The following is an 8,716-nucleotide window of genomic DNA, read 5'->3' as shown; positions in this document are numbered from 1 at the left end:
GTAAAATTATGTAAAATTATTAAGCCAAATTTTTTTAATTAAATTAGGTAAAATTATCAAATTATGTAAAATTATTAAGTCCCAAAATTTTGTTAATGGTTAGTAAAATTATCAAATTATGTAAAATTATTAAGCCAAAAAATTTTAATTAAACTAGGTAAAATTATCAAATTATGTAAAATTATGTAAAATTATTAAGCCAAAAAATTGTAATTAAACTAGGTAAAATTATCAAATTATGTAAAATTATGTAAAATTATTAAGCCAAAAAATTTTAATTAAACTAGGTAAAATTATCAAATTATGTAAAATTATATAAAATTATTAAGCCAAAAATTTTAATTAAATTAGGTAAAATTATCAAATTATGTAAAATTATTAAGTCCCAAATTTTTGTTAATGGTTAGTAAAATTATCAAATTATGTTAAATTATTAAGTCCAACAATTGTGTTAATGGTTAGTAAAATTATGATAAATTATTAAGTCCAACAATTGTGCTAATGGTTAGTAAAATTAAGTTAGGGTTTTTAATTAAGTTAGGTTAGTGTTTTTAATTAAATTAGGGTTTTAATTAAGTTAGGTTAGAGCTTTTAATTAAGTTAGGGTTTTAATTAAATTAGGGTTTTTAATTAAGTTAGGGTTTTTAATTAAGTTAGGTTAAGGTTAGGGTTTTTAATTAAATTAGGTTAGGGTTTTTAATTAAGTTAGGGTTTTTAATTAAGTTAGTGTTTTTAATTAAGTTAGGGTTTTTAATTAAGTTAGGTTAGGGTTAGGGTTTTTAATTAAGTTAGGGTTTTTAATTAAATTAGGTTAGAGTTAGGGTTTTAATTAAGTTAAGGTTTTTAATTAAGTTAGGGTTTTTAATTAAATTAGGGTTTTTAATTAAATTAAGGTTTTTAATTAAGTTAGGGTTTTTAATTAAATTAGGGTTTTTAATTAAGTTAGGGTTTTTATTACATCAAATAGAACTTCTATTTTACTATATTAAATAAACTTCTATTTTATTACATCAGATAATAAATTTAAATACGGCAATCAATGTCTATGCCCGGGGGATTCGGTTCCACATGGTGGCCGTCGACGGTTACGCGCTGGATTCCTCATTCCTCTAGCTTCCGGAGGAGGTTGTTCTTCCTCCGATGGTGATTGTGGTTCTTCCGGTTCAACATCTGGTTGTCGGACTTGGGACGATGATCCACCTTCAAAGAATAGTGTATGTGGAGGTGTTTGCATCATGAACGGCTACGGTGTTTGAAAGCCATACGTTGGTGGCGAGTGGTAAAAAGGAGAACTCCCCGACGGCCCCCCTTGCGATCCTTCCTTCGCCGCTGGCCTAGATATCGGCGGTCCGCTCGGCATAACAGGAAATGGAGCTGAACCGGGCATTTGGCTCCAACCTGCCATAGGATTCGGAAAAGGATGCATGTAAGGGTTAGGGTACATATAAGGGCTAGGAAACACACCTGGCATCATAGGGAAAGGCGGTTGCGTGGGTATCATCTGTTGAATTGCTGCGTCAGGTGACTGCGTCGGTGCTCTCGTTGGGGACGGTGATTGCATGGCCGCTGATGATGAGCCGGGTGACTGTCTGGGCCTCGTTGAGGGGCTGCCTTCGTAGTCTTCTCGTCTTGGATTTAGAGGACCGCGCCTTTCCCTTCCGACACGTATTTGCCGCTGCCTCTCCTCTGGCGTAAGTAAATACGGCTTGCCATGGATCCTAAACCATGGCATGTATTCTAGAACGCACGCTAACTCCGGAACGATAATTTGTTCCCGAGTAGGTAGATATTCATGCCGATTTTCCCACATTTCAGTGTACTCGGACCAGTATCTAGGCCAATCCGTACCTAATAGCCGAAGGTCGATTTTGTGGTGATCGTCAAACACCTCAGGGTCCGCAGGAATCGGTTGTCTACATCCAAACTGTCGTAGCACTCTGTCTGTCTGGTGGAGCACCACGGTTGCATAGTTGATCAACACCACTTTAACGTGCCAAGTGTTCGGATTTTGTAAAAACTCTTCCGGGATTACTGTCCGAATTGCCGGATCCTCGTATGGTGTCCATTGAAACTATATGAACATGATAGAAATATTAGTTATATACATAATGCTAAATACTAAATACTAAATATCAATCAACTAGCGAATGTATGGAAATGTCTATTTGCAATAATACTTACATCTGCTTCCGACCGTTGCTCCAATAGAAGCCGTATATCTTCAAGTTCAGACGGTAATCCACGATAACTTGCCGGATGGTTCCACCTAATTAAATAACTTTTTAGCATACTTCTATTCTTACAAAATCTACATAATAATTCCAAAATGTATTATAAAATTTACCTCGTTACGAGTGGGAATGTATATGGGTGTTTCACTCGAGGACGTAGAAATGGAAAGCGAAACCGTGCCCATGATTGCAGTAGTGACAGGCAACCTCCGATGTTTGCTCTCCTCGGTCGCATCGCCCCGCACATCTCCCGATATAATGTTGCCAAGACGGCAGACCCCCAACTAAATTCACCTGCTGTAACACCCCTTACCCAAGACCGTCGCCGGAATCGAGTACGAGATGTTATCCAATTTAACTTACCAATTCAGAGAATAAAAATTTGCTTTTAAAATTAAATTCACTGTTCACAACAAAACTGTCCACCTGCGCGACTGTCACTAATTTACTTATAACTCAAGCTACAAAACTCAAAATTTAAATCCGTAAATTTTCCCTGAAACTAGACTTATATTCCTACTTACCATATAATTTTCATAATTTTTTTACTTAGCCAATTAGTACAGTTTATTCATTAAAGTATCCCCTATTTCACAGCTCGACAGATCTGACCTCTTGCCACTAAAAATCAATTATCTCATTGTACAGAATTCATATAAGGTTATCGTTTATTTATTTTGAAAATAGACTCACTAATGAATCTAGAAATATAAATTATGACCCATAATTATTCTTGTACAATTTATAATGATTTTCCAAAGTCAGAACAGGGGACTTCAAAAACCATTCTGACCCTGTCTCACTAAAATTCAAATATCTCAAAATACAGAATTCCTTTGCCTACACCATTTCTTTCATATAAAAATAGACTTGATAAGCTTTAATTCCATATATAATTAACTCTATAATTCCATTTCTACTATTTATGGTGAATTTTAACATTCACGTCACTGCTGCTGTAAAAAAAAACTGCTTCTTTGTATTAGCTACCATTTACACATAACACCAAAACATAATCTTTACTAACCATTTAAATAGGTAATCTTAGCCATATCACAAGAACACACCCAAAATGAGCAAGACTCTATACATGCCATAGTTTAAACATTTTGAAAATCACATAATACCGAGATGATTATGATAGTGTGATACGAGCTCCGACGATCCCCAATTCGATCAAGTTCAAATCACTATAAAACAAAGGAAAAGAAAGAAAGGTGTAAGCTATAAATAGCTTAGTAAGTTACATGTAAACAATAATTACTCATTTAATAATTAACTCTTTTAACATATAACTAATCAAAACATTTCTTAGCAATTTCAATCACTTACACATGCACAATCTTACCAATTCACTTGCATATACATTTTCACACTTAACATTTATCACATATGCTCAATTCTTTCAATTGTACCTGCATACACACTTCATTTCATATTCACTTTAACCCATCATTAATCCCGTTGAACACTGAATATACACAGATACGTAGAGATTTAGCACATAAGTGCAACAACGATATGTAGCCGGCTACCACTGTTATGTAGCCGGTTACCATCGAAATGTAGCCGGCTACCATCAAACGTAGCCAAAGCTACCAGCGATCAATAACACTGAAATGTCCACGGCCTGCTCACACAAGTCGTCGTGTCGCAACACATGCTAGATCACCCAGCACCCGGGACTCACTGTAACACTGTAACATTGATCTCTAGTGACATGTCACTTGTATCCACTTCTATTCCTAAGTTCAACCGGGAATTTACACTTAACACTTTATTTTCAACACTTTAACACTTGAATAATTCATGAACAATTTTCCTTCCACATTCAATATCGATTCACATATCAAATAAATTCACAATTTATAAAATATATTACTATTATTTACACATAACTTACCTCGGATGCAAAACGGCTATTTTTGTAATTTAGTCGATAACTTTCTCTTTTCCCCGATCACTTCTACTATTTCTTCTTTCTTGATCTATATTAACACAATTTAACACATTTTATCAACATTTCATTCAAATACAATTCATACACAACATTTTGGCAAATTTACATTTTTTCCCCAAAACTTTTCAAAAATTCCACTTTTGTCCCTAGGCTCGTAAAAATAAAATTCACTAAATTCTTAAATTTCAAACTTCACTAAATCATATTTCATGCTCATAGCAGCCCTCAATTTCACAAAATCACAACTTTATGCACACTTTACCATCTTTTACAATTTAGCCCTTTTTCAACATTTTCATTGAAATTCATCTAGCAAAACTTGTAATTAACACTTCAAACATTCATTATCTAACATCACTAATCAATTTACAATTATATCATGAATGGGTCAATTTTTAAACTTTAAATTCATTTAAATTAAATGGTAGGAACATGAAATTCAAGCTTCAATAAGCATAAAAATACGAAAATAATTAAAAACGGGGCAAGAAATCACTTACAATTGAGCTTAGGAAGATCAAGACCCTAACTATGGTGACATGAATTTTTTTTGGCAGCAAACGTCTGATGTTTGAAGAAGATGGACACTTATTTTCTCTTTATTTTGTCTTTTATTCAATTTGGACAAAAATGCCCTTGACCCATTCCTTAGATATTTTTCTAGAATTACCCTTTTGTGTCCATATCACTAACTTATGGTCTAATTGCCACATAAACACTTCCAATTTCATGCAATAATTCAATTAAGTCATTTAATCACTAATTAGACACACTTTGCATTTTTCTCGATTTAGTCCTAAAAATTCAATTAGGCACTAAATCATTAAAATTTTCTATCCATATTTTCACACAATATTTCAATCAATCAGTAATTAATAAAAATTTATAAGATTAAATTATTTCACTTCGGATTTGTGGTTACGAAACCACTATTCCGATTAGGCCCTATTTCGGGCTATCACACCTGCTCCTCTAAAATCAACGAGTTTTAGCAGCCACCTTAGATGTACACGGCTCCGTGACATGTCGGGAATCAGATAACCTCCAATTATTTGAAGAATGTATGATCGAGCATATCGGATTCTTTCAATTTCGGTTGAATTTGCATTCGGATCGGGGAAGGTGGCACGTAACCAGCCCATCTCGACCTTACCTCCATCCATTTTATCCGGAATAGCGCCCAAAAGCTCGTAGCACACCGCCTCCCAATTGCTAGATTGGGCAGACCCGGTGACTGGGTGCCCGTCCACCGACAATCCTAACTGCAGACTGACATCTTCTAGAGTGATTGTGCACTCTTCACATGGAAGATGGAATGTGTGCGTCTCGGGTCTCCACCTCTCGATCAACGCACTGATCAGTTTCGGGTCCAACTTGCATCCTCGGCCTACCGTCGCCACGTGCCAAAAACCCGCTTCCCGCAGGTAGTTCTCTACTAATGGTGATGGAGGAGCATGCATATTCCGGATATTGCATTCCAATACCCGATCAGCAGACTTTTATAACAAATAATAAATTAATAATTATCTAAAAATACATAAATAAAAAAATCTTAAATAAAATTTAAAAATTAAATTTAATACTTACCTTTTTTATTTGCTCCACCGATATGTGATTCCTATCAAGACGAATTAATGATCCGGCCATTGATGAAAATATAAAAAATTTAAAATTATTTTAAAAAATTTAAAATTATTTAAAATTATTTTCAAAAATGAAATTGAGGGGAAATTGAAATTAAATATGGATTTGAGAGAATTTTGGAAGGAAATTGAGAGGAAATTGAAATTAAATATGGGTTTGAGAGAATTTTGGAAGGAAATTGAGAGGATTAGAGAGGAAATATTAGATAGGATTTATTTGTGAAAAAAAAAAAAGGGGTGGGGGTATTTATAGTTTTTATTTTTTGACCGTTGGGGGGGCAACGGTCAAAATTTTGACCGTTGGGATACTGTTCAAGTGCGGACTACATCGGGTCCACGTCAGCGCGACCTGTTGACGTGGACGCGATGTCCTGACACGTACCCTGACATCGCGCTGGCATGGACGCGATTTCCCGAAAAATGGCCCATTCCTGTAAATAATAAAAAAAATCGGCCCATTTCGATAAATTTTGAAAAAAAACGGCTTTTTTTGGTGATTTACCTTTTAAAATGATGATTTAAGAGAAAACCGAAATAGTTTAAGCATCCTGATGTCACAATTTTCTCTTTTGGTTTAAATACGGAAATAGATGAAAATCCAAGCCACTCATGCACGTCTTGACAACTTTGATGATTAAACCATGACACCATTCACAAATCTCACCAACCCCTCCTCTGTTCCCAACACCCAAAACAAAATTCTATATTTTAGTAATTACTTTGATAGTTAAGATCATAAAATAATTCTGTAGAAAAAAATTTTCATTACCAGAACTCTTATAATAAAAAAGAGAGTAAAAACAACACTAAGATTAAGACTTAAAGATCATTTTATTTTCTATAATGTAATAGTTAATATGAAATGATCGGTGACTTTTAGCTTATATCAAAATATTTAAAAATAACATTAACTACTTCAAAAACCAAAGATCTCTTTAAAAACTATTTTTTTAAATAAAAAGCTAGCTTTTAAAAATAATATTTATTTAAAATACAGATTTTACATCATTTTTAAAACATTATTTAAAATTATTATTTATTTAAATTATATATTTTACATAAATTTTTCTTTTCACCGTGTCCTAACATTTGAGTCCTACATATTTGAATGGTAATGATGATTGTATTAAATATTAATAGAAGAAAAATAATGGAATGGATCTTAAATCCTTTATTCAATAAACTTTTATAGCTATGATATACGATATTTAATTTTAGATTTATAATATTTTATATTTAATAATATAGTTAGTTAAAATATGTTGTATTTATATTAAAAGTCTTTAATTTTTACTTTGTTTAATATGATATAAAATGTTTTATAAATAAAAACAAGAATTTAACATAAAAATCATATTTATATTTCGTACTTAAATTTTCATATTTACAAAAGGGACCCAAGACATAAATTATCTTGTTTGGATCTATTATCCAAATGAAGGAGAGCATGCATGTGAAAAGCAATGAATCACGAATATGGTGTACTGTTTTTTCTAAAAGATTTTAGTACCCAACACTTTTCTTCTTGTTTTATTTGAATCAAAGAAGAAAGTGAATTCTCACCACAGAAATATATATATATATATATATATATAACCATAAATCTTCTTAATTAATTTAAAAATTTTATGTTGCAAAAGTGGAGGTCCTAGTCTCGAATATTTAAGTCGGAAATATATGGGTTATTTAGATTTTCTGGGTATGTTATAATAATTATAATGGTTGAATTCTATTAACTCGAGATACGTACTTATAGTTTTTATTGCACCATTAATATAAATTTTCAAAATTTTTATTTCTCTTTAGATATACAATGAAGATTTTCCATGTTGGAAATCTTCAAAACAAGATCATTCCAATTCAATATTAAAAACTTTAAAAAGGTCGGCGATTTTATTTTTGGGGGTGGGGGTGGGGAAAGTTGGTGAAGTTTGAAAAATAAAACAAATTTATTTTATGAACAAAGGCACCTTAATTTGTTGGAAAAAGTATACCACCAACACCGGCCCTAGTTTTTGAATATTTAATTTATCTTAATTTATTTTCTGATCAATTTTTTTACAAAAAAAGAAAATAACAAGCTGATTATGACTTTTAATTCGTTTATTTTTTATTTTTTGCAATTTTATTAATGCGTTAAAGCGTATACGGGTAGTAGGATTTCCACCTACTAAGACAAAGTAGAATCCATAATTAAAAAAAAAAAAGTAGAAAAGGCTAGAAATATCGGCAGTTGGTTCCATTTTGATTTTTCTTTGAATTATGATAAATATAAATATAAATATAATTTCGAGTAATTATAAGTATCAGCTTTTTATAAATAAACAGTTTGTAGAATCAAGTTATTACATCAAAAACAAATTAAAGTTAATACAATCTATACTAAAGTCGATAAATTAACTGAGCAAAAATTCACTTATGACAACAGCATAAGGAGGATTCGAAAACCTACGCATAAAATTGCATAATTTTCACGGGATGACTTAAATAATTTTCTAAAAAAGGAAAAGAAAAATTAGAGGATAAATAGGTTATTTTAAAATAAGTAAAAGCCTTTCTGTCGAAGTCTGTATATATTTGACAAAGGAAATGGTCCACCGGGTCGTTAAATTTGGGCGTCTAAGATATATAGCAGTCAGTGGGTACGGACTAATACCAAAATAAATTTATTTACTCCAGTTTCAATTATTATTATCTTATTTTAAATATTGTATATTTTAGATAAATTTTATAGTTAAAAATGGTCCAAAACTTATCATGAATTAGATTGAACTAAAAGGGGCACGTTACAAAGAAATATCCACGAAAATATATAATGTTAGTTAAGGCATAGACTTTAGAGGAGGATGCAATTCCAAAGAAGAATCAACAAGCATTTCTGC

The sequence above is a fragment of the Gossypium raimondii genome, chromosome 9 (assembly GCF_025698545.1).
Source record: "Gossypium raimondii isolate GPD5lz chromosome 9, ASM2569854v1, whole genome shotgun sequence".
Lineage (NCBI taxonomy): Eukaryota > Viridiplantae > Streptophyta > Magnoliopsida > Malvales > Malvaceae > Gossypium > Gossypium raimondii.
Note: the sequence above shows the minus strand (reverse complement) of the source record.